Genomic DNA, 25,979 nt, shown 5'->3' with positions numbered 1-25,979 from the left:
TGCCCAACCTGTTCTGCCTACAACAGGAGAACAGGGCAGGGCTGCATGGGTTGGGACCCATTTTCCCCACTGGCAATAGCACAGTGTGCTGATTCGGCCACCTTTGCTATTGCTCCAACCTCAGCACCCCACACCAAATCCCACGGGCAGCACAGCACGCAGGCTTGACTCAACAGGAACCGCATCCAAACCCCGAGCTCAGCGCATCTCATCATCTGTGAGGAGGACACGATCCGATCTGGGAGCGTGGCAGAAAGGCGAGGAAGGATGGCTCACCATGCACCCACACCCCGAGCAGCTCGGGGCGGGCAGGGAGCTGGGATGGCTGCAGCTGGCCGAGCTGGGTGCACAGTCCTACATACCGTGGGGTGGCTGAATCAGCACCGGGAGGGCGGCTGCTCGTTGCTGACACAGACCTGCGGTGAATCCCTACCTTGGTGATAAGGAAGTGTTGGGTGACTGAGTCATCCTCCGGCCTGACGCCATTCCAGGAGCACAGCATCCGTCCCCCTGCCTCGGGCCGTGCCTGAGGCCCAAAAATAGCTTCCCAGCCAAAACCTGCAGTCATCGTTCAAAAGCCCAGATGCTTTATTTACACAGGGTAAGAATTACTGTGTGCTTCTGACACTGCTAAGAGTCAGCCCGTGCTTAAATTATTTGGCTAACAAAGAAGGCCATCTAACTACGAGAGTTGCACAAAGCATGCGATGCTTTCTGACCCACACACAAGCTAACAATCCGCACAGGCAACAACCTTCGATAGCCAAAAGCAGGCTGTACAAAAATGAATAACTGAAAAGCAGTCCAGGTAACTCACACAGCTCGCTGAATTGTAGTAGTAAGTTTCTAATGACCTTCTGGGAAGCTGCTCACCTCCAGAGGTACTTTTAAGGCCACAGTTCCCTGAACAACAAGCAACCACAGGGGAAAAAAGCCAGTCACAAAGACGACACAAAGACGACCAAGGCCTGACCCCTGGCCTCAGGCTGAAGAAGACTCTGACTTCACGGACTGCCACAGGGCAGGACAAGCTGTGCAGCCCTCCAGGCTTCTGCCACAGATTTCTGCCCTAATGCCAAATGAATCTCACTCAGTGCAGTCCCCACACACCCCCCAGCACATGTCAGAAGCTCCAGCTCACGTTCACTCAGTGCACTGGCCTTCCAGCTGTTTGTTTCCCTGCTAACACCCGGGCATCTCCTGTGGAAGAGAAAAGGCTCCAGGACCAGCACATAAACATCAAGGCAAACAAAAACGACCACAGGAAGCCTGTGATTTTCCAAGTCTCAGGGAAATTAGGTCCTCCAAATCCCATTGCAACCCAGTGAAGCATCAAGAGCATTGTTTTCCATTACGCTTGTGAAAATCCCCAAATAAATGCACAACTAAACATAGCTTGACAAGGCCGAGCATTTATTATTCTCATCAGTGCTGCTACTAAGCCTGAGGCCTCTTATCCCATTTTTTTTTTGTTAAGGAAACACTCTTGCCAAAACGCCGAAGACGCAGGATGCCGCTGATAGGAAAATCCGCCTCGCAGTCAGCTCCTGTCACTGGGGGAGAACCATAAGCAGACCCTATGCCCTCAGCTGACAATCACCACGACCTGCCCATCGGTGCTGCGTCACCCGCCGCCCTGTCAGGCCAATGGAGCCTGTCTGCTCGCGTTGGGGATGACAGTCGCTCCGCGCCGCTGACGTTTTCGCTCAGGGCTGTGGTCCCCGGTACACAATCTGCTCCAGAACATGCCAACTGGCTCTTGCCATTTCAAAAGCTTCCCTGGCAGATTTCTGCAGTCTGGAGCAGGAAGATTTGGGGCAGCCAGGGGCTGATTTCTCTCTGTTCAAACGCCCGCCGGCGTGGTTCTCACAGCCCCTCCAAACAAACCATTTTCACTGTGAGGGCAAAGGAAGGCTCCCCCCAAACACAATTTGCTTGTTTTTAATTAGTAGCCTCTGCTGCAACGTTTCAGACAAAAGAAAAGCCCTCCCTCCTCCCACTGGCATCAGAGCTTTTCAATCTCGAAGACATACCTTATCTAACACGAAAGGATACGGTTTCTTTTTCTTTTTAAGAGAGGAAAAGCAACTGAAATTATCTCACGGGTTTGTTCATCGGGAGGTTGGGATTTTCATTTCAGTAGCACGGGCCAGCCACCTTTATGTGGTTGAGTTCCACGTCTGACAACCAGGCAGCAATTAAGAAACATACATCACAAGGAAAAACTAACTGCTTAAGAACTCCGAGTGGAGAAAACAACTGGGACAATACTAGAAAACCTCGGCTGCCTTTTCTTTCACCCACAAACATAACAAATCCCCAGAATACTCATCCGAGATCTTCCTCTGTGCATTTCTGAGGTAGGTGAAGGGAAAAGCGGCCAGATCCGCTCCCCTGGATTGGGTCTGGCTTATTCAGCAGCTGCAGTTCTGCTCTTTCAGATTCCTGCAAAAATAAAGGCTCAGAAGAGAAAGCTGAGCCTCCAGGCATCCACCAGAGCACAGCTCCTGCGCGCATACCTAACAAGCGTAACAGCGCTGGGAGAAGAGAGCAGACCCTGTCCTTCAGCAGCACGTGCCTGCCCACGAGCAGAAGCCCAGCCACAGCTTCAAACGCCATCCACTCCTGCCTCGGAGCATCCTGCTGCTTCCAGGGAGGCAGGGATGCACAAATCCTTCTGCAACAGAGACCCAGCTCCTGCACATTTCATCAGCGAGCATCACCTGCCTTCATGTGAAGACACGGCTCAGATGAGAGGACCTGAAGGCAAAATTCAGCAGTAGGGTGCAAGCTGGGTATGGCCAGAAGAGAGGAATGTCCTTGCTCATCCCCTGAAGTGAAGGCTGAAACAGGCTTATACCCCATTACCAGCCTTGAGAAGACAGCTTTACCGAGCAGCTCTTTGCTCCAACTGCTTCCTAGGAAAGACGTGCAAACACCTGATATTTAAAGCTTCACTGGAGCGTTCACAGCAGGTCAGAAGGAACTCTCAAAACAGGCAGGCAAAGTGCCTTTACGCCCTTTTCCCCTGCTCCAGAGCACCTACACCAGCGTGCCACCCAGGAACCTGCACAGCTCATGACCAAGTGCTGCTGCTGCCATCAGAAAGACAAGAATAATTTGTTCCTCCCTCTGCGCCTTCCTGCAAAAGCAATCCGCCCTCCCAGCATCCCAAACTGCACAGGCTCCACTAATCTAATTAGCTATGGGGTCTAGAACACAGAGTCACTGTTTGTCATATCCACAATTGCATTAAAGTTGTCCTGCTTTTATTAAGAGAAACTTGGAAAGAGATGAGATAAAAGCAGGAAGGAGAAAGATCTGACAGGTAAATCCCTCCCCTCTGCTGAATGAAAAGCTGTCTTTATGCGGGCAAACTCATATAGTGGGCAACCTGGATAAACTTCTCCTTGTTTATTATGAAAGCACAAGTTCACCAAGGTCCTTTCATGTCCTGACGTATGACCGGGCTCCAGCTACGTCTCATTTCATGGAGTCAGAGGGTGAGGCGATGGTATTTATAGTTCAGGGCTAGAATTTTGGTTAGAAACAACATAGCTACAGCCCTCAATGCCCAACACACCCTTCTGGGAAAATGCCCACCTGCATATATATAGATCCTACAATATTCTTCCTATTAAATATGCATGTCAAGTGAACTGGTAATCCTTTTCCAAGGTCGATGGGTAGAAAGCATCTGTTGCTTTCTATTAGAAAAAACACACACACAAAAAAAAACAAAAACAGAGGCCACTTTACCACAAGAGGAAAGACCCTGATGTGATCCTGATGCTCTTCAGACACGTTCACCAGGCCTGAGTTTTCATTAGCAATAGTCCCTCAGCTCCAGTCTTGAAAGCACCGCTGCCCGGAGCACAAACCACACGCCCAGAGCAACGTCCCTGCAGCAGCTCCAAGCACCAGGCAGAAAGGATGGCTCCCCTGGTTTGAAGCACAGCAGACACACAGGCAAGAGATGCTGTTGGATTAATACTCTGTTGCAAAGATCTTATCCATATGCATGCCTGGCTGTTTTCTATAGCATCATTATGTAAGTGCCTCTATTTTTAAAACAAACAGAGAGCATCTGTCTGGTCACTCTACTATTATCCCACTCAAACCAGCAAGCTGAAGTCCAACCCCCCAGATCCAACCAAAAATTTACTGGCTTCAAGGTGCGGTAGCTATAGATGAGACAAACGCTTTCCATTTTCTTTAAAAAGTGAAAGCTGCACTCATTCTGACCTACAGGATGTCAGAAACTGCCAGAACAATAAAGAATGAACAAGCAAACCATTGGAGGGCTTCTTTTAATCCTGCGAATGTAACAGCCATTACCACTATGACCCACACAGATGCCTGGACCACAGCACAGATGCAATTACTACAGATTAATTCACGGTCAAAAGCCCCTGTTTTCCTGATACATGCAGTAAATACGGAATCTAGAAGGCAATTTGTTAACACCCACTGATTCACAGGGTGCTCTGGGATGGCGTGCTGAAAGCTAAGCACAAGTCCCACTCAGGCATCATTGCTTTTCCTATACACAGCGCTGCACTTATCAGAACCTGTCTTCCTCAACTTCAAGCCACTTAGCATGATTTTTCAGTTCTTCTCCCCACATCCTTCCACGTCCCCCAAAACCAGATACCTCCAACGATTTATTTTGGCAGCAACTTCAACACCACCACCAAAGGCAGCCCTTGGCACGCAGCAACTCTTCGTAGTCTACGAGGTTCTGAATTGAGACTTACCGAAACGTTATGCAAAGGATGTATGGCTGAAGAAATCTCATTATCTCTTGGTTCTGAGCTTCTTTTCTTGGCATGCAATTGCAACCATGAAAGCTGACTGTAAGCGGGGTAGTGGAACCGCTACATCTCCGTAGTGGCCGTTTGCCCCTGCCCCTGTAGGTGTCCCATCAGAGAAGAGATACTGAGCCTGAGCTCCAGGCTAGGAGCAACTGCTGTCATTTAAAGCCCAGCACTGAAGAAGACACCATCCTGTTCATGAATTGGAGTGGAAGCAGACTAGCACCAGCAGAGAAATGCAATCAGTAACTTCGTATCACGTTACACACTGCCTCCTCTCTGAGCATCCTAGAGTAACGTGGCCTGAACAGCATTACCTATTCCCCAAAGCACCTTCCAGACTGCAGCACACCCAAAGCGTGCTTGTGCACATTTAGCTGCAAATATGTTATACAGCACAAAGATAAGGCAGTAGCATAGTAACACACATTTGCAAGCATCTGTGGAATCCCATTGCAATTAAATGCCTGCTTAAGCACAGGCAGCAAGGAAATAAGCATCAATAATTAAAACAAACAAACAAAAAAATCCTTTCCAGAATATTTTGGATGTATACTCAAAACACAGTGCTGCTCGACCATCTGCCGAAGGACGGAAAAGCAGCATCCAGGAGGGTGTCTTACCGTTCCCTGAGCCAGGGGCAGGTTGGAAGAGCTCAAGCTCCACACCTCCACAAAGGCCTCCAGAACATTGGCTGACAAGAGTCAGTCATCCGAGCCACTCAGTCCCTGCTCGCCCCGTGGCTTGATGCCATCACATACTGTAACAACAGCAAGCATACGGCACACCAGGGTATTTTTAGAGCAAGGTCTGCTTCCACAGCTCCAGAGCCCGCACGAGACGGCTGCACTATGAACTCCACCACGGAGCTGATGCCCAGCGAGGCTTCACACGCACAGACTCTAAAGCAGGCTGCACACCTCCCTCCGCTCCCCGTGTCACAGTCACTTCCTCGCAGCACAACCTCCCACCTTCCCCTTTCTCCACCAGTTCCCATCTCAGCTCTACTGCACCGGCCTTGCCTGCATCACACAGCCCATCCCACCCCAGCCACTGTACTGCCTTCTCTCCGAGCACAACCAGGGAGAAAAGCACGCAGATCCCTCCTGCAGCAATGCCTCTACCACAGACAACAGGAAAGGACAGCCAACAAGGGGGCCACCAGCTTCTGCAAATGCATTTGCAATGGTGTTTTTCTTACTCAGAAAGCTTCCAGACAAGCACTGAGCACCCCAGGCACCACGGTGGCCTCTGCTCACCAGCTAAGGGAAGCTGCAAGGGCTTTGCCCATGCACACAGGCTTCATCTAGCACATTGCAGGAGCTCCTGGAATACAGACCATCAATGGGAAGGGTGTTATAATACTGCCAAGTTTACCAGAATCTGTTTACTTCGTCACCACGTCCGTTCCTTGCGTTTTGTCAAGCATCTCCGTGTGCTCGCTGCAGCACATCCCTCTGATGTAAGCAGTCACTCTAATCCACCGCGTTATAAATATCGCTTGTTTACCCAAAGTTGAATGATCATTTCAACCTTTGTTAATCTGATTGCATAACAAACTATGGCAGCCTTAAATAACCACGCTGCTGTCTCCAGGATGGATTAGCCGAAATCGCTCACTTCAGCACCCTGCTTCTTCAGGAAAGGTAAAACTGGAGTGGAAGGAGAAGACACGAGCACCTGGCCGCTGCTGCACTGCCTGGCTGCAGTGTGAAATGCCACCTCGTAACTTCACACCCAGCCCGAGCTGCTAGCACGAGCTAAAGCCACGAAACCAACTTTGTGCAATTAACATTCATGCTGTTCTGCCTTATTCACAGCCACCGCGCAGGCGGGGAAGGAAGCGATAAGCATGGATTTTCAAAACAAGTAACTGCACGCACATAAACAAAGGGCATCACTGACATGGCAGATCCGATCACGGCTTATCGGCCGCGTGATGTCACACCCATACATTACAGCTTAAAGCAGCAGCCCTCCGATGAGCAGCGTCACACACCGCTCCTCCTGCCCGCGCCGCTTGGGAAGTAAACACACACAAAGCACCTCCTGAAACAGAGCGGCAGTTGGGAGATTCGGTGGACGCAATGATTTATAGCTACGCTGTATTACAGCACCGCAGAGTCTTGCACAAATCAAGCTGCCTCATTATACAACGCTTGGGATAATATATGGTTAAGCAGTAAAGGGCACAGGCGTCCAGCCCCCGCACCCGGGCAGCTCGGAAGCACGGAGCCTGGTGGTTGGGAAACCCAAACCCAGATCCACGCAGAGCTTTGAGCAGTGTTTCCACTGAAATCTTAGCACACAGGGCACGGGGAAGGTGAAGGGCAGGCGAGCAGGAAAGCAGAGGGCCAGAAATGTGCTTCAGCATCTCTCACTTCCCACCAGTCCGCGATGAGCTCCTGAGAAATCAAAAGACAGCACCGGGGCCAACACAAAACCGCCCATTGATCGCGGCCAGCCTTCTGCAGCACGCAAACGCAGAGCAGCCAGGCATCAGCACGCAGCTCCGGCCCAGAAGCGTCTCAGTACCTTCGGGCTTCAGCTGCGAGGGACGGACAGCTCACCATCTGCTCCAGCCAGCAGCGGGGGAACGGGGAGGGGGGGGACCGGGGCACCTCGGTAGGGCTGAGCCCGGGCTGACACCTACAGGTGAGCGCTGAGTGCCGGTCCCCGGGAGCGTGAGATGCGCCTTTATTTTCTCCACCCGCGGCCCTGCGGCGCTCAGCCCGCCGTCCCCTCGGGCTCCCGGCGGAGGGCTGCGAGCGCTCCGGCCCCGCCCGCACAAAGCCGGGCCGCGAATAAAGAAAAAAACATCGCCGGCGGAGCGGGATCGCAGACGGCGGAGGGGAATAACGGCACCCCCCTCTACCCAACCCCACCAACCCGGCCCGGCCTCCGCGGGGACGCGCAGCCCCCCCGCCCCGCCCTACCCCCCCTCCCCCCCGGCCGCCCCCGGGGCGCGCTCACCTCAGCGCGGCCGCCCCGCAGCGCTCCCCCACCGCCGAGAGCCGTCGGCGGGCGCGGGCTGCGGAGCACGGGGAGGAGGCGCGGGGGAGCGGGCGGCTCAGACCCGGCGTGCGAGCAGCCCTCAGCTCCGCGGCCTCTCCGCGGGCCGAGGCGGGGCCGGGGCGGAGCGGGGGGCGGAGGAAGGCGGGAGGGGCCGCGCTGTGTTCCCGCCCGCTCCTTACGCCGCCCGCGGTGGGCGAGGACCCCGGCGGGGCCGTGTGCTGCTCCCGTCCCCACCATTGCTAGCATTGTGCCTGGATTTTCGCACGTGAAGCTCTTTCTGTATTCACAGAAGCAGTCTGCAGGCACGGAGGTGTAGTTTCTCATGAAAACGACTGTCATCTGAAAGAGATGGAGGCTGAGGTGAGGCTTATAAAGCTTTCTCAGGTTGTTTCTGCCAAGCAGTGCTGCCACATGAGCTGGAAAGGCTCTGTTTTATCACTTACAGTCTCAGTATCTTCCAATAATCCAGGCAGAGATGTTTACATCTGAGGGCATTTTTCCTTCACCGTTACGAAAATGTTGAAATAGATCACTGTCTGTTTGCCAAATTATTGGCAAGATCCCATCTGCAGTCATTGCTACCTTCCTCTTTCCAGCAATCTAATTAGCTTTCCCTGCATTGGGAATGACTACCAGAACGGTGGCTGTAAACAACATCAAGAGATTCCAGAGGACATGGTATTTTCAGCTCTAGGCTGACGATTTTGAAGTCGGCCTGCTTCTTTGTTTTTCACCCTATAGAATGCCTGATGCTGTTTCCAGTGACACAGTGAGCGTTCACAGTGAAAAATATGATAGCTATGTTGCTGTGACTGCTTCCAATAAAAATGACCATATAAGAGCAGCATAAAGGAAGCATATTTTGTTTAGCCTTCATGAACAAACCTCTCTGTTTTCCCTGTGATGTATGCATTCGGTTAACATTTATGATGTAATTGTTTACATAAAACCCACTTTCTTGTGCATAAATTTTTTGTTGATCAAGTCTTTGTCTGCTACTGAAGCATAGTCAAAGTTACATCTTAAGGCAGAAAATAGTTATTTACCTCTTTTCTCCTGCTTGTTTTTCACATTTCTGACACTCCATACTGCGCAGTTATCTTTAGAAGCTGAAAAATGATGAGGGTGAAACAGCGTTCGATGACCAGAACATACTCATAACCAGCTGAGCCTGGTGCCCCATCCTTCCCTTGAGGTGTCTGAAGGCAGGTATTAGTTAATTACCCTGAGAACAAATAATGATTTTAATATCGAAACCAAGAGCCAAGGTTGTTTCTGAAAGAAGAAAACCACCCCTCAGAAATCTTGGAAAAGGAAAGAATGGGGTTTGAATTCAATATCAACAGACTCCAGACTGCAATTGGTTGACTTCTTCTTCAAGATGTTCCATCTCTGGGCTATATTCTCCAAGGTTGGGATTTAGGACCTTTTCTTCTCTACGGTATTAGCTTGTGTGCCACTAGGTTTGTCAACAGGAAGCCCTCCCCAGGTGAGCTAAGTCTGACATCAGGGTGAGCTTCGTGTCCATGGCTCTGACACAGCAATGCACTGGATGGAGCTGCGAGAGGGACATGTGCAGTTCCATTTCTGGCAGAGTCTTTACAGTTGCCAGTTGGTGGCTTGGTGTCTCAGAAGCTGGAAGTTCACTGGTAGGCTACTGGTTGGCTTAACTGATGTGTTATTTCTATCCTGATTAATCTGCTTGGTTATGGCATAGTTTTACTCAAGCTGATATTTTTATCTCCAGCGTGGAACCAGTCATGGCAAGATTCTACCACTCATACATTCTTGCATTGACAAAAGAGCATTTTCAGTGCCTTATCACTATGTGGGGAAAGATAGAAGTGTTACAGCTGGTATTTGTGCAGAACAAGCCTTGAAGATACAGGATGTAGAAGGGAGTGCTGGAAAAGGCAAGAAGGCATTTAAAGAGGTGGTTTACAGACATCAGTTTGGCCCATTTATGTATAAAAAATTTTAAAAAGCAAAAAAAAAAGACTTTTGCATTCAGATGTCGGTATTTCTCAGTATTTTAGTGCAACTCTACATTTCAGAAATAAGTTAAATTAGCAAAGTCATGGCTCAGCTTACAGATAACTAGGTGAAATTGCTGCACGTCTTTCCCAATTAGCAGAAGTTTAGAAGCAAAGAAAAACGTTACACAAGTTGTTGTTGGGAACAGCTTAAAGGCTCTAACCAAGTGGTGGCATCCAGACCCTGCTCAGGATGTAATCCTCAACAACAGCAAATCCCTTTTCTCTTTAAGAATGCCGATTCCAGAACTATTTCTGATACTCAGAAATCTTTGTAAACATAATACAGTCGCTGTGAAAGGACAACTGTGTGTGGGAATGTCTTCCCAGTGCAAGGTGACAGAGCACTGGCAGTGCCCAGAGAGGTGGTGGAGTTTCCTTCTCTGGAGATATTCAAGACTTGCCTGGGCACCTACCTGTGCAACCTGGGCTGGGGAGCTGCTTTGGCAGGGAGTTGGACTCGATGATCTCTGGAGGTCCATTCCAGCCCCCACAGTTCTGTGATTCTGACAGCCGGGATGATTAAGCCGTTCTTCCCTCCCCAAAGACTGGAAAAGAGTCAGAGCCAGGCTTGCTTGGACAAGATAGCTGGTGCTGCTTGATAATGAGGACAGGGCAAATGTGCAAGCTGTGTAGATTCAGTTTCCTTCTATGGATTTTCCATGCCCTGTAAAATTAAAAGATGTCACGTACAAACGTTTTACAAGATGGCAAACTAGCTGAGGTGGGTTTGATGCTGGAAATCAGTGAGCTGCTCTTTGAGCTGTTCTGTGCTTGACAGGCAGTACAGGAACCAGCGTGTGAACTTCCCAAGCTTCTCTTTTATGGCGCATTAACATCAAAGTCAAGCTTTACATATTTAAATGATCACAAATTAGTGGATGTTTGTTTTGCACAATCTGGCCCTGTGCGTTTCGTTCGCCGTCATTATTAAAATGGAAATGGTGTTAGTCTGCAATAAAGAAAAAAAAAATGGATTTGCAAATTCTCAGCGCGTTAGAGAATGCATTTCAGCCGATTCATCTGCGAGTAAGAAATGCCCTTGGAAACTTAGATTGCTTTCCTTCAGCTCTCTGAGCAGCACACCTGGTCACAGGGCAGGAAGGAGACTGAAGTGTTTAAAAAGAGTCAAAGATGGATCTGCATGGCGTAAAGATCTTTTCCACATTATCATCATCATCACAGAATAGGGCCTACATTAAAAACCTGGGACTGAACGCAAGCCCAGCTGCACTAGGAACCTATAGATGCTCCTGGGATTGTTTTTAGAAAAGCTTCACTGGTCCCAGTTCTACATGTGGTGTTTGCTTCTTTACTCTTCAGATTCAGTTCTTCTGTTTATACCTGGCTACATTCAGCTACACACTGCTGTGGCAAACAACACAAAGGAGACTGCCAGGACCTAGGCTTAAATTAGAAGGGTTCCTTGGAAGCCATCCGTCACACAGGGAACGTTAGTTTGAATTTTGCTGTCTGCGTGTTTGGGAAATGGGTGGGTGGGTGTGACAGGAGATAAGAGTCACTGTGTAATGATTCCTTGGCAGGACCGTTGTAATACAATAATAGCAGTTTACATGTCATGATAAGATCTGAACTGTTGATTTTGAATATGGAGACCACTACGTTAGGAGATATGCACTGTTAAGTTGTAAGTAAATCAGTCCTTCGGGGCCTTAAGAGTACTTTTTGCAAGAGCATAAAGCAAGAAGGGGTGGTTACAATAATAATGAAGAATTAGGGCATTTTTTCATATATTTAATGCACCAGGAAAAAAAAAAACATTCCAAGCTCTTAACTAATTGAAGGATTGCTCCAAACAGTAATAGCTGGTGTGGGGGAAGTCATCAACATTTGTGTTTTACCCAAGGCAATTGCCAGCGTTTCAGCAAAGCTTGCTTACACATGAGCACAACTTCTGCTAGACTGAGATCTCAGGTCCTGACATCCCTTTTACAGACAGGAGGGCAGGGGCAAGCTAAGTAAGAGGCACGGAGTCTGAGAAGCAAAGCTACCCACCATGGCTCATAGGCTGCATTTTAACTGCTGGCACAACTTCCTTCTTTTCATGCACTGGAAAGGAGGTATTACGAAGGAATGGATTTGTCTGTTTGCTTTTCAGACCAAAAGGAAAATGCACTGACTTCGGGCTAGTGCTGTCCATATGGGAGAGAAGGTCTATTTTATTGTGCAACACTGCCTGTTATTTCTTTTTGATTTCCAAGCTGAGCAAATAAAGAAAAACTATTCAATGCCATTAAGCTGCTATTATGGCAGAAAATTTAATTGCATTCAAATCAAGTCGAAGTTACGATCCCTTAGAAATTGTAACTTGATCCAAAGCGCCGAGCTCTTTTGGAATGATCATTACAATGCACCTTTCCAGAAAATAAGACACAGCTAGTCATCCGTGCTCCCGCTGCAGTCAGTGGAGAGAAACAGGGATGGAAATAAGGACCTCCAGAGGCTGATTTCGTAGATGAACATCTGAAGACGAAACCAATGAGCTCCTGGAGGCTTCTGTTCAGACAGCGAGCACAAACACAGCATCTACCTTCTGATGTCTCAGCTACGTGAGGTGAACCCCATCCTCAGGGGGCAATTCTGTAATCTTTATTAAGGCAATCACTCCGTTGTCATTTTAGGCAGCTTTCCCTCCATAATCATGTAAACCGTTCTGCATTTCTTGCTTGTCTGCTTTGTTAGAGTTTATTTGTTCTTCCTCCTCCAGAACTGTCGCCGTTCAACTCGGAGATGTGTGGAAATACAGCCACTTCAGTAATTACTCCACGAACTGCTTTCAGTTCTTTAGCAAAACAAATTTGTTTGCTCCCTAGGCTATTCAAAAGTTCCTCTCTTTGAGGAAGAAGGAAAACAGTTCATAGAAAGAAGGATGTATTTTCCAAAGAAAGCCAGGGAGGAATTGCCAGCAGTCTTTTCTTAATGATCTCTGTAGTTTTGAGGCAAGGAGATGAACAGAGGTAATGGCCCAATATGACTTTACTCAGTGTCTGTGGGGCAGAGATGTATTAGAAGTATTAGGTGTAGAGCCAATTAATGATGTAGTTTCATAGAAATAATACATTGTGTGTGTTGTATTTCAGTTTTGCAGTGTCATAAGCAGTTACATAAAAGGTTTGCCTTACTCTTGGGGTCTCCTTAATCAGCACACTCTGTACCTGGCTCTTCCCTAAATTAACTGGGAGAGTAAATGAAGGGGTTAAAAGACAGAGGGACTACATTTTATAAGAATCTGTAACAAAGTTTTAACAGAAAATCGTGGTGGATGGTTAAAGATTGAATGTTGGTTAGGCGTTCACTCTCAATAAGTTTACTTTGGTTTGAGGCCAAATCAGAATTAGTGTTTCCAATGAGCTGCATTGTGATATGACACATAGTTTGGCTGTTATTTACTTGTGTTTAACCAGAACGAAAAGCTAGGCTCCATCATTTTGAGCTCATGTCCAAACAATAGGGACTGTTCTGGATCTAGGAAACCAGATTCAGCGTTCAGCTCAAAGATTTGCACATGCCAGTGAGAGGCCACAAGGATGTCTGTCACCTATGGCCACGGCTGTGGGGCTGGAAGGCAGCCTAACCTATCTGAGCAAATGGGAAAAAAGACACATCTCTTCCAGCAGCTGAGCCTGTGACTGAGTGGAGGTTATTATGGCTTTGCAAAATCAGCTGAGAGTCACTAACAGCTTCCTTAGATTGTAAAGCCACAAAAGATGCAGGAGTCAGGCACGTGGCTGTGTGAAGCGCGTGATATTAATACCCACACAGGTGATCCAGTTAAATATAGAGATAACACTGCCTTTTCTGAGCAGGAGCTGAGGGATGAAAGTCTTACTGACAATGATACAGTGAAAGGAAAGCTGCCTGACTGCATCAGCTCCAACATCATCTGGAGCCTGCTGCTTGTGGGATGGGGTGCTCCAGGCTTCCAAAAAGGAGGAGGAATCTGCCCTAGGATGGGTGCTGCCCTGTGAGTCTGAAGAAACTATAAGCCAAACTAAATATTAACCCACCTCCAAGCGTTGCAGCTGTGCCATTTTTTTTTATAGCATGCTGCAAACATCTGTTACTTGATTTGCCTTTTGTTTTGTGTACGTGTCTGTGTGTGTATATGTGCCCTTCTGAGAAGGGTGAGGAGAGGTGGAAAGAAAGACCTGGAAGTCTCCGAAGCTTGCTGTGACTCAGAGGTCCAGGTGCAGTCCTAAAGGAAAGTTAGATTTAGACACACTTAAAGATAACTCTTTAAAGATACTTAAGCTTCTTTTAGCATTCAGGAGTAGAGGTCTTAATCCAGAGTTTAGAAACCTTGCTCTTCATTGTCTTTGCAATCAGTGGTCATGTATGGTTTCTTCAGCTTTGCACAGCTACCACAAAGAAAGAGAAAGTGTTATTTCCTCCCTCAGCTGCAGTGGGACTGCGATCTTCTCCCTCCCTTGAGTTGCTATCAGCAGCTGAAAGGTATGGAGCAAACCCAAACCTCTGCTTGGGTGACTTTTACCAGTGACCAGAAAGTGGACTGTAGTTCTCAGGATGAGATCAGACAGAAGGTTTTACCCTGCTGAACACAAGTGGATTAGCTGTAGATGGAGTTTCCTCTTAACTGGCTGCTGCTTAAAGCTTGAAAGTGAGTGGTCTGAAGTTTTAAAGGAGCTTCTGGCTCTAAGAGCAGTGGCTCCTTGTAAGCTTAGGAAAACCTTTCAGAAATGGTGTTATCAGTTTTCTTAATACTTTTCACCATGTCTCTGCTCATCTGTCTCCTTTCTTAGATGTGTTTGAGAGGTCTGAAAAATCTGGTTAAGACTGAGGCCTTGGTATCTTCATCTGTGTTGTTGTGCGACCTGGATGGATGTAATCTCAATTCCTTCTTCCTTCTGCTCCGCAGAAGACTTTGAGATATCTGGATGAGAATAGGCTAGATGTTTTATTGTCTCATTCAGTGTGATGATGGTGGAGGGAATAAGCCTGACCTCTCTTTAGCACCTCCCCTGTCTGGTGGTGGAACGGTTGAGTGAACAAAAAAAACCCAGTGACTAAGCTGATCAGATCCTAGTTATCAAGGGGAGGATTGTAGAATCATAGAATTGTTTGAGTTGGAAGGGATTTTTAAAGGCCATCTGTCCCAACTTCTCTGCACTGAACAGGGACACCCACAGCTCCATCAGGTGCTCAGAGCCCTGTTCAGCCTGACCTTGGCTGTCTCCAGGAAAGGGGCACCCACCACCTCTCTGGGCATGGATCTTGATATAAAATGAATGTTTTTCTATTCTGTGGCTCAGTGAGGGCCAACTCAGGCCCCAAAATGTCCCAGCATGTGTCACAGTGACTCACGTCGGTTTCATAGCCTCCACTTGTACTCCTTTTAGAAAACAGCTACGTCCATTAATGTTATCCCACGTGATTGTATTAAGTATTGTCTAGGTGTTATCTATTCTTTCTGTACCATGACTGAAGGGAGACTGGATCGCATACATAAGCTTGCCATATGTTTATATGCACAAATAAAGAAGTACTGGAGGAGGTTTGCCCTCAGCCAAACTCAGTGGAGTTGGGTGAGAAGCAATCCAGCCAACTTCCAAGACTGAGTAGAACATCTTTTCCTTGCCACGCACATAAGGTTGTGTTTCAGAAGAGGATTAGTGCTTCTTTGTCTGTGACTCTTCGCAAGTAGAAGGAGCCTTCTCCTCTCTTGGCATGACCAAGACTGTTAGATGAGAATCAGCTGTGGGCTGAGCTGGTGCCCAGCCTGGGCTGGTCATTTTTGTGCACGGCATCATCTTTTGTGCCTCAGCTGCTCAGTCCCCAATGAATCAGGGATAAATACTCCTCGGTTCCTCTCCTGAGCAGTGCAAAGTTTTATTGTGCTATATTTGAGCAGCACTTTGAAGATACAAAGCCCTAGCATTACGATTTGTTTCAACATGCATGTCCTGCTAGTAAACTGCAGTATTAAAGCCAAGCTCTCAACTCAGTCACAATGGTATTAAGAATAGTGTAAATGATTCAGAAATGTGAGTGGTTCAGAGCCCATAAAAGATACCAGATGTAAGTGAAGCCAATAAAAAGAAGTCTGTGTACTACAAAGCAGTATTACAAAGGGGGCTCGTAACAATATATGAAGAATATTCTTTCTATTGTAGGAGAGGCACTCGGTATCCTCTCCAGCAGCAAATCATATGTAAATTGCCAAATCTTTTCCAAGATGCTCTATAAATACATAAACCTTGTGGGCTGAGATGAGTCGTAGACTGTTACCCAATCTGCCCTGCAGCAGGCCAGGAAAGTAGATCTGCTGCTGCAAGAGACAGCCATTTTCCAAGATTTATAGACTGCAACTGTTTTATTTATTATCCGAGGAACAAGTCCATACTTGTTGCAGAGAGTGAGCATGAACTGTGCAGGTCAGATCCTCATTGGTTTCGTGCGACTTTGAAAATAAATTAAAGCATCCCTGGAAGCTGAGAGCTCAGGTGTCTTTTGGTCCTGTGGGATGTAGCAGACAAGGCTGTCCTGAGCGCCTGCAGTGTGATGTATGGAGAGTCTGTTAGACCTTAAAATGCTCAAAAGATACGGATGAAGTGTGCACACAGAATATTTAGACACCATTTTCAGTGTACAAACCAGTGCCCAGCACAGACTGGTTCCGAGTTCTGCTTTTAGCTTGATTATAATTGAGTCTAATCTGGCTGAGATATAGCACATCATCATGCCCCAACACTTGATATGCTGTAAGCTATATGTAAGGGTCATGAGTATTTTTTTAGGTATGTGCATTCTGAAAGTCTCATTAGAGGTAGCACTAATATTTACTTGTTTGCATTTCAAATGAAAAGGAGTCTATTTAATAACATCAGTGGTATGGTCAATATTGGCACAGTCCCAGCGCTGAGTGGAAAGTTGGATGGTGTTTTTATTAACCTCAGCACTGTATATAGTGCTGCAGCTTTTCTTGGGAGGCTGTGCTTTCTGCCACTGTGCTGTGAGCAGGGCTGCAGAGGAGCAGCAGTCAGCAGGGCTGCCTGCTATAATCTCGGGCTGATCCCTGAATTACGTGCTGGAATTGCCTCCAGCCTTTACTCTTAATCATGGTTGCCACCATTCCCGAAACAGCTTGTCTGTCCTTGGCCCATTAACCATCTTCTCTTCCTCCTTCTGCTCCACCTTCAAATCCTCAGCTCCCTGTGGGAAACCCCATTTCTTGCCCCTTACCTGCCACACCAGTGCTGTCTGTAGAACAGCTCATATTTGTTTGGCAGCATCTGCTTGCCGTGACTATAATTTTCCATTCCAGAGATGTGGTTAGCTGGAAAGAGCATTTATTCATTTGCTGATCCTCCTGCAAAAGCATGCTATGAATTATGCTGCTTACATAGTTTTCTGTGGCAGTCATCACAGTATCTTGCCGACAGAAGTGGATTTTTTTCTTAAAAGAGCTTCGAGGAAGGGAAGTGCACGGATTGCCCTGTTAGAGATGGAAAAGCTAAGGCAGGGATGCAAGATGACTTGCTCTAGGAGTCTGCGGAGGAAGAGTGGGAGAGAAAATCCCACATGCCGAAGAAGGAATTAATCCAGACTGCAGAAAACATGGAAGATGACTCAGCTGCAGAAGATAAAAGATTGGAAGTCAAGGGAAGACTGCCCAGAACTCCGGATGGATGTGAGAAAGAGTGTGAAACTGTGTTTTCTGAAATGACTCACAAGACATTATCTGCACATACGCAGCCAAAGGAAAACCAGTGGCTGGGCTGGGCTCGGGCATAGCTGTGAGAAAATAAGGATGCTGTGAATTCCAAGGTCATTTCTTCTTGGCTTGAGAGCTCTGCTGGGCAGCATGCTTAGAGGAGAGCTGCCTGCTTACAGAGAATCTGAATTCAAACCTTGGAGCAAAACATCCTCTCCTGGATCGATAGTTCTGTTTGCAGCAGAGGTTGCAGGGCTGGGGCACTGGAGATAGGTGGTTACTTTGCTACCAAAAGGTTTCCATTTCTGTCCAGTAACCTCTGCTGTTTTCCTCCTTCTATATACTACTCTGCTTAAACTACCACTGCTGCTTGTGTTACTGTTCATGATTTAATCTTTTTTATCTTCGAAAGTGCTGGCAAAACAGTTAGTCCTGACAGAATAATCCCAAGAGTTCCCATTGCTCAGCTCTTTGCATAAGTGATGCGATGGCAGACAGTTAGGTGTGCAAAGCTACAGAAGGAGTTAGACATGAATTTAGTGAAGTTAATCTACACTGGATCAAGTCTGTAATTCACTGAAGATAGATTTTCACACATCAAGAGTATCAAATAAGTCTCAAGGTGATGATTTAATCTCTTACACCTTGTATTCAGCCACCCAAACACACATCTGTCTCTGCATCGCCTGATGTTTACAGTCAATTCTTTAGGTGATACGCACATTGGTGTCACCCACAGAAAATCTATGTGTAAAACCAAGAACAAAGTGTGAAAGGAAGAAAATTCCCCATCAGCAGTGACTTCTCTGAGCAGTTGTCATCTCACTGGGGACAGGTTTTCATGGTACACTTGGCAAAGAGACACTTGGTAAAGGTTCAGGTGTTTATCTTCCAGTATCCAAGGAAATTTCCCACGTCCACCAAGGAAGCTACCCACATCTCTTAGCTGGCAGTTGAGCTAAAGCACATCGGTGCAGACAAGTACCCAAAGGTACACTGACACTATAGGTTAGAGGAAAACCAAGTGAAACTGGAACCAGTATGTTTTCCCTTGGGATATTTCAGATAGCTCCTGTTTCTACCTACAGATTGAGAGAAGAGATAGTTACACAGCATTTTTTCTGCTCTTTGCCTGAATCCCAGAGCAAAGGCTTAAGGAAGTATGACAATCATTGGGAAAAGGGAACTCAGCAATTTTGGATTTGGAAAAAGTCTCTTACTCATTTTCAGGGAGCGTTTTGCAGGGAAGGTCGCTTGATTGACTCAGGGAAGCTCTGTTTCAACCCTGCATTGGATCTAAACCAGGTTATTTTTACACATAAAGAAGCTGCGTGTGTTTCTGGAACCTGTTTTTGTGTTTTCAGTTCCGAGTGCAGGTGCTGGTGCTGCGCTTTGCTGCTGCTTTTTGTCTTCTGCTAAAAGGGAAAAGAAGGAATGCTTGCCTCCCTCATCTTCACAATGCTGTGCCTGTTCTGTGCCAGCCAGCCTGCCTCCAGAGCACTCCCAGTTACTGCCCAGTTTGTGCCCTGGCACATCTCACAGCCAGTGCCCAGCATGGGGGCTGAAATGTGCTCTCCAAAAAGCTACGTGTAATGCACTGTTTCTGCTTGATGCAGAGCAGCTGCCCATCTTGGTATTCACAGCTTTCTGACAGAGGCGTTTACTAATTTTATTAACAAAAATAACCCTCCCCTTTCTGAGTCAGTTTTAATTTCCCTCAGCTCTGCCACCAAATTTCCTCTGGATGCCAGTGGGAGGTGAAATAAACTTCTGGAAATAAAGACTCCTCGTGTAGCTCGTCCAATAAAATGTAACTGAAATGTAGTGTTAAAGATGGAATATTTTAAATGAAAGGCATCCTTCCAAGCAGCCTGACGTATGGTGGATATGATACCTTTGAAGCTGGCAAATACCCAAGCTAGCTCAGCATTCACATAGCTGAACACCCCTCTTTGTTATCTGACTGCCTAATTTCAGCAGCTACTCTAGAAAGTTGCCTTGGCTCTACTTAAAATCAGTGGAGACTAACCCGTGCCTGGTTCAGCCCATCAGTATCGTGCTCTCTGGTGAAGACTTTTGCCTTCTCCTGTTTTAATGTCTCCTGAGGCACCAAAGTTGGATGCAAGAAACCAGGCAGTGTGAATAACGTCCCGTAGGGAGATAGGTACCTTGCATCTAGAACAAAGCTAAGACACCAGCCTCACCTGCAGGGACGCAGGACAAGGTGTCTGATCTTCAGATGAATGCAGACTTGGGACAGTCCCAAGGAGTGAGACACCTCCAGCCAGACCAGGTCGCCCAAAGCCCCATCCAGCCTGGCCTTGGGCACCTCCAGGGAGGGGGTACCCACACTTCTTTGTGCCAGGGCCTCACCATCCTCTGAACATAGAATTCCTTGCTCCTAGCTAATCTAAATCCCCCCTCTTTTGGTTTAAAGCTGTTACTCTTTGTCCCATCACTACACTCCTTGGCAAGAGGCCCACTCCACCTTTCCTGTGGGTCCCCCATAGGCTATAATGAGGTCTCTCAGATCCTTCCCCTCTCCAGGCTGAACAAGCCCAACTCTTTCAGTCTTCTTTCATAGGAGAGATGCTCCAGCCCTCCAGCCTTGATAAGCCTCAGGGCCGCAACAACCTGGAATAGTCCTTATGAACGTGGCAAGGTGACTTGCAAACATACCTGTCAGCTGCAGCTTTTCAGTCCGATCCTGCAGCGCTTTGCAGGAAGAAGTGGTTGAACCAAAATGCCCTTTTTGTGTAATTATACTTAAAAGGACCATCTGAAGGTATAAAAGAAAGTCCAGCTGGTAGCTGGACCTTCTACTGTATATAATGGAGTGGTGGCATGGAAAGCAGAAATTTAGAAGAGCAAAGCAGCACATTAGACATCAAACGGGATAGCATTGAGAGCACCTCTAATGCACCTCTGAGATGGTGAGTTTAGGTAATGTACAAATGGGGGTCACAATCTGCTTTGAGGATTTGCAGCAAAAACGCAACAGGGACAGTTTGTGTGAGGCTTTATAAGTCTTCTCCTGATACCAGCATGAGCTGCCTTAGGAGGGATAAGTTTGCAACATCTTAATGGTACTCATGTTAGGAATATGCCAGCACAATCATATTCATTAACAACTCTTTAACAGGCATAGTCACAGAGATGCAACACCCGCAAAAGGTTCAGATTTGATGCTCAACCCTTCCAAAAAGCAAAGGAGAATAACAACACTGGAAAAAGAAGGAAGAATTTAGCAGTTTGGACCTAAGCAGACAGTTGTACAAGAAACACAGGACCTTCATCTTGGGGAACAATTCGGTCTGCCTTCTCTGGATTCCACTGTTTCCTTTTCAGACTTCCTATCTGATAGCGTGTAAAGGAATGAATATTCTAGACAAGTGCCTCATTACAGTACAGATCTGTTTCAATGCAAGCCGGGTGTTTTCAATGCCATGTAAGAAGGCAGTAGCTAAAAAGCTTTAAGACAGTTCCAGCTTGTAGTGCATGTTAACACAGAGCAGACCAAGTGAGAGCACGGTGCAAGTAGTTGCACTCCCTCTCCATGGGCTGCAAATCATTCATTTTCTTTGTTAAATGAAATACATGCTATGTTAGAAAGATGGTTTTGCATCTCTCCCAATTTTTGTCTATTCTTTTATCCAGTTCAAAAACTGGAGACTAAACTCCATTATTTTCAATGCTTTTCTGAAATTGGATTCCTCCCTGTTACCATCCCACCACGGCATTTGGGAAGTGGTTACTGGGATTTGGTGTGGGGGACGGATCAGTCAAAACCCTCTCTCAATGTCACAAGTAATTTCAAAAGCATATGTTTTTTAGTCTCATAAAATCCATATATGGATTTTATACATCCAGCTATGGCTGGATATGTATCACTCAGCAATGAGAGCACGGGAAAGCTGAAGCATCCCCTCTGGAAGGGAAACTTACAAGTAACTTGCATTGCTTTTACGTAGTGTCAACCAAGGATATCAGAGAAGACAGTGTCGTGGCAAGGAGCAGCTAGTCAGATGCATATGACAGTCAGGAGCTTGTCAAAAGCCTCACATATTTAGTGTTGTTAATTCTTGTGATCGCATCAAGCTTTTTATCTGCTATCAATTCAGATGGCTCTCCTTCTGGGGACAGCCCATCTCTCAGCTGACATTTAATGTGCAGCATATTAGCATCCTTGTTATCTCAGGCAGTGATGGCAAGGTGCAGTGGAGTAGATGGAGCGTCAGAAAGCTGTTGCTGCAGTGCCACTTGTTAGCAGCAAGGGCCAGAGAGCTGTCTGGTTAACTACAGCTGAAAAAATCAAAGACTTGGGAGAGGAAGAAGGCTGCATGCCAGGAGCATCAGCCTGAGCTGTAGCTCCCCTTGCATGTGGCTCTGCAGTTGCACCAGGAGGAGTACAAGTCTCCACACTAAAGATAGGTGGGTTATGAAATACACCATGACACGAGGAGTGTGCACTGTTGTTCCTAGGTAGCAGGGGTGTTAGCTGAACTCATTTCCTCCTTCTTTCCACAGGAGATCAGCAAGAGGGAAATAGCCATGAGTTGTTGGGGCCAGGGAGCTATGCATCCCTGGGAGGGCAGTGCTCTGCAGCACTGTTCTTGCTCACCCTTGGAGGGACAGCCCTGCTCCTGCTGCAGACGTTTAACTCCTCAGTACTGAACCCAAAGAAGCTGTCTGGAAGAATCCTGTAACTTACTACTTTAAAATACACTAGGCTATCATACAGTGACAGCAGGCCTTTGGGCAAAGGCCATCGGGGAATTAAACTAAGACAGCCTCACACACAGATGGAATACATAGATAAATGAGTACTTTAGAAAAGGATATAACTTTGTTTGCAGATCAAAAATGCTAAGGAAGAAGGAGAGATTTTGAGAGCTGAGAAAGCTGTCAGAAATGTGTGTACCTTCTTGATCCAGCTAGGACCAAACTTTTTTCCTTTTGGTTATGTAAGATAAAAATTCCAACCCAATAGAAGAAAACAGTTTTCTTCCATTGGAGAAATTGAGAAATTCTGTCGTAGGTTTCCCAAAGAAGCTGTAATACCTCTTTCTTTGGAGATATCCAGAATTTGACTGGATGTGATCCCAAGCAACGGGCTGTAACCAGAGCAGCCTTGAGAGGCTGGAGCAGAGGACCTCCAGGGCTCCCTTCCCAGCTGCCTCATTCTATGCCAGCAGTAATGCTTTGGTTTTGTGTTTTTCCTATGTGTATCGGTACTAGTAGAAGTAATCCTGTACAGTGTTTAGTGATGTTACCAGCTCAAATAAACTTTAAAGGGTTTCCTGTGCCAGAGGGACCCCAGGGCATCCCAGACAATGCATACCCACAAGATGCAGACACTGAACCAAGCTCGGCTTCGCCACGCAGCACAGGACAGGATGCTAAGAAGGATATGTTCCTCACTCCAAACAACAATCTGGTCAGAATGCAATTACTGAGAGTGGAGATTGGCTGTGACACCTTGGCTAGCCTGTATGCAAACGTGAAGTGAGCCAAGCTGTTGAGCCTCGGTCCTTGGAAGTGCCTTTGGGTGTTTATGCCATCAGATTCTGAGGCTGCCCAGTCTGGGTGGGTTTTTTCCCTCTTTAATTGAAAGCTGACTTCATGATTTAGCAGAAAGGTTCTGCGAATTTTTAAAAACTTCTTATGCTTACATTCTTGTTGAGCCTAAAGTTGAACTGCCTCTGTGGCAATGACAGCTCAGATGTGAGCAAAGGGCCAAATGAGAGTTATGCAGAGATTTCATTTGACAAGGCCGCTTCAGACAAAAGAAATGTTAAACAAATAGCCTTACACAATGGGAAATGGTGAACTTCTGCTGAACCTTGCAGATGGCTCTCAGCCAAAGGAAAGTTTGAAGCTACTCACATGTTCTGATTTGGAAATCTCTCTTTTAATGTCCAGTATACCATTTTAAATGGAAAATGAAAAGTGCTTAATTAACGTTCCAGTGTACGACAGGTGATAGAAATTAAAACTGTCTGCACAGGACTCCTATTTTCACAGAGCAAAAATCCTGCACGCTGGTAATTGCTCTCAGGACCTAAACCTATGCCATATTCTGCCTGTATGTGAACAAACAGGTGAGAAGAAATGATTCCACAATATGACAGCAGTGTGAAAGAAAATGGAAATATACAGGTCTGTCACCCCGTGTGTTTCATTTGGGCCATAAATCTGCTGTCGTGAGCAGTAAAAGCAGACATGGTCTGGATAGCTTTTCAGGATTATCTACTTGGCTAGACAACGCAAAGCAAGGGCTCTGGGTAGAGGCAGTGTCTTTCATAAAGGTTGGTAGAGACAGAAGACATTTCCAGGCCTACAAATCCTTCAGATTTTAAAACGGATCTGCAATTTCTCTACCTAATATAAACCTAATCCTGGCTAGGAATATGAATTCTGCATGTCAGCAAAAGCCCTTGACACCCAACCACTCAGCCTCTTCAGAATGATGTTCTGGAGACTTGTTTTGCCATTGCAGAAAAGCTGCAGTCTAGCATTTTAAATGTCCCACTTATCTGCAGTAACAGCAAAGAAGAAATGGCTACAGAGATTGATCTCATCAATTGATATTAACTATTGTAAATGGAAAGCTGCCACTGTCAGCTGCCACCCCAGCCCTCTTTCCCATAAGAACCTGGTAGAGCATCTACCTCCCAGTAGAAGAGGGACAGGGACTGTGGAGGCTCAGAGCCTAGAGTCATATCTGTTTCTTTGTTATTAGCTGAAGAAGTTCACAGATTTGCTGCATTAACAGTTTTTTTTTTTTCTCCCCCTCACTCTTCTGTGATGCCTGCAAAATGCTGAGCCACAACTTGAGCTCAGGAGCCCTCAAACTGTGTCTTAGTTCAGACAGACTGGCCGTGAAGCATGATCAGATCTTTGGAGCAGGCTTTCTGGTTGCTTTTCTGCCAGAATCCTTCTCCAGGTGAACAGACTGCCTGTGTTTTATCCACCTTTGCACTCCTCACCTGTCACAGTGGCTGAAGAACTCTGGTTGCTGACTTGGTTGCATCAGTGGCTTTAAGGGATGCCATTATGGAGCAATGCTTGCTCATCAGACCGAATCCTTCAATGCTTTTGAAATCCCAAGAGGTTGTAATGCAAATCTAATAGAAATATTGATTGTGTTTAATTGGCTTGACTGGTGAGTTTGTCTGCTGAGGAGACGCCAGTTAGAATTACACAGTCAAATAGCTGGAGGAGCAGGCTGGGTCTCTGTCAGTACTTGTCATCAGATCTTCCTTCGCAGAGATGATATGACCCCAAGCAGTTGTAAAAATAAATTGCAGAGCAGCTCAGCCTTTTGCGTGGACTAGACTGCACCAGCATGAGTGTTCTGACACAAAACGTACCTGGATCCACACACTCCTTACAAGAGAATTGCCCACCTCCCACATTCAGCTGACACAGCTGAACTCCTTCCAGTGCTATGGCATACTCAGGGCTGTTTTCAGTAACAAGTTATAAACATTTCTAACTAGAGGCTAAATACAACTAGGTTTGCCAAGTGAAGTCCCTTCCCTTGGTTTGCCAAAAGCAGCTGAATGTGAGCATGTATTTATGCTGAAACAGGAGACCAATGAACAGCTTGCCCAACTCTCCATCTTTTTTTCCCTGCAAAAGCCCTAATCCACAAAATACTAATGGAACAAAAACTGCTGCAGAAGTGAAGCTAAACACTGTTTCTCTGTGCAAGCGCTGTCCTACTTTGGTTAACAAGTATGGCTTCCTCCATTCCCTGGCCTGTCTGCCATTTATGGAGCTAAACACGCTCAGCTAAATGTGAAAGCTTTGATGCTGTTGCTAGCTGCTAGCCTGAAAAGTCAAATTAACTTACTGCTTCTCGGACACCCTCCATTATAAAGATCATATCTGCCAGATCAGTCCTACCTGCTCCAGCCCATCAGCTTCAGCGTTGTTGAGAAGGTTCAGGGTAGGAAAAAATCCACTTTGAGGTCTCTTCAGTGCCAACCATCGCTGCTGAAGATGCTGGGACAAGAAGTCATCTTTGTTCTCTGCTCTTAAGGCAGAAAACAATCACAACTTCAGAGGAATCACATCAGATAATTGAAGAGGTGTCCTTCAGCAGTGAAACAGGACAGAATACGGCCCTTCTATGGCAAATGGCAATTCATTACTGACACCTAGATCATCAGTTGCAACTCAGGCTGTGACACAGGTATGGGAAGAAAGGCACTTCTAAAGCTTTGTTAAAACCACAGTTGCTACACTAACCCAGTGGTTTCAGGTCCTCTGAATGAACCTGACCTATACTCACTATGCAGAAATGTTTATTGTAAAGCTAAGTCCTAACATATTCATCCTGAGAAAAAAGTTTCTCAAAGCATATACCAAACTAGGACATCTGTTTTCCTTCGGTATATGTTGGATAGGTAGAAAAAT

General features: G+C 46.6%; 1 protein-coding gene across 1 annotated transcript in view; it reads right to left on the bottom strand.

The window, feature by feature from the left end:
* CUNH1orf21 (chromosome unknown C1orf21 homolog) overlaps nt 1-7,909 on the bottom strand; it is a 73,252-nt gene extending 65,343 nt beyond the window's left edge. The window contains exon 1 of the mRNA XM_065745444.1: nt 7,788-7,909. The gene's annotated coding sequence lies outside the window, so the exon portion shown is untranslated. The remainder of the gene's footprint in view (nt 1-7,787) is intronic.
* Between the last annotated feature and the right edge of the window lie 18,070 nt (nt 7,910-25,979).

The sequence above is a fragment of the Cyrtonyx montezumae genome, unplaced genomic scaffold, assembly GCF_038088225.1.
Source record: "Cyrtonyx montezumae isolate F1298 unplaced genomic scaffold, pur_monq_1.0 scaffold_1, whole genome shotgun sequence".
NCBI lineage: Eukaryota > Metazoa > Chordata > Aves > Galliformes > Odontophoridae > Cyrtonyx > Cyrtonyx montezumae.
Note: the sequence above shows the minus strand (reverse complement) of the source record. Positions and strands in the feature narration are given on the sequence as shown.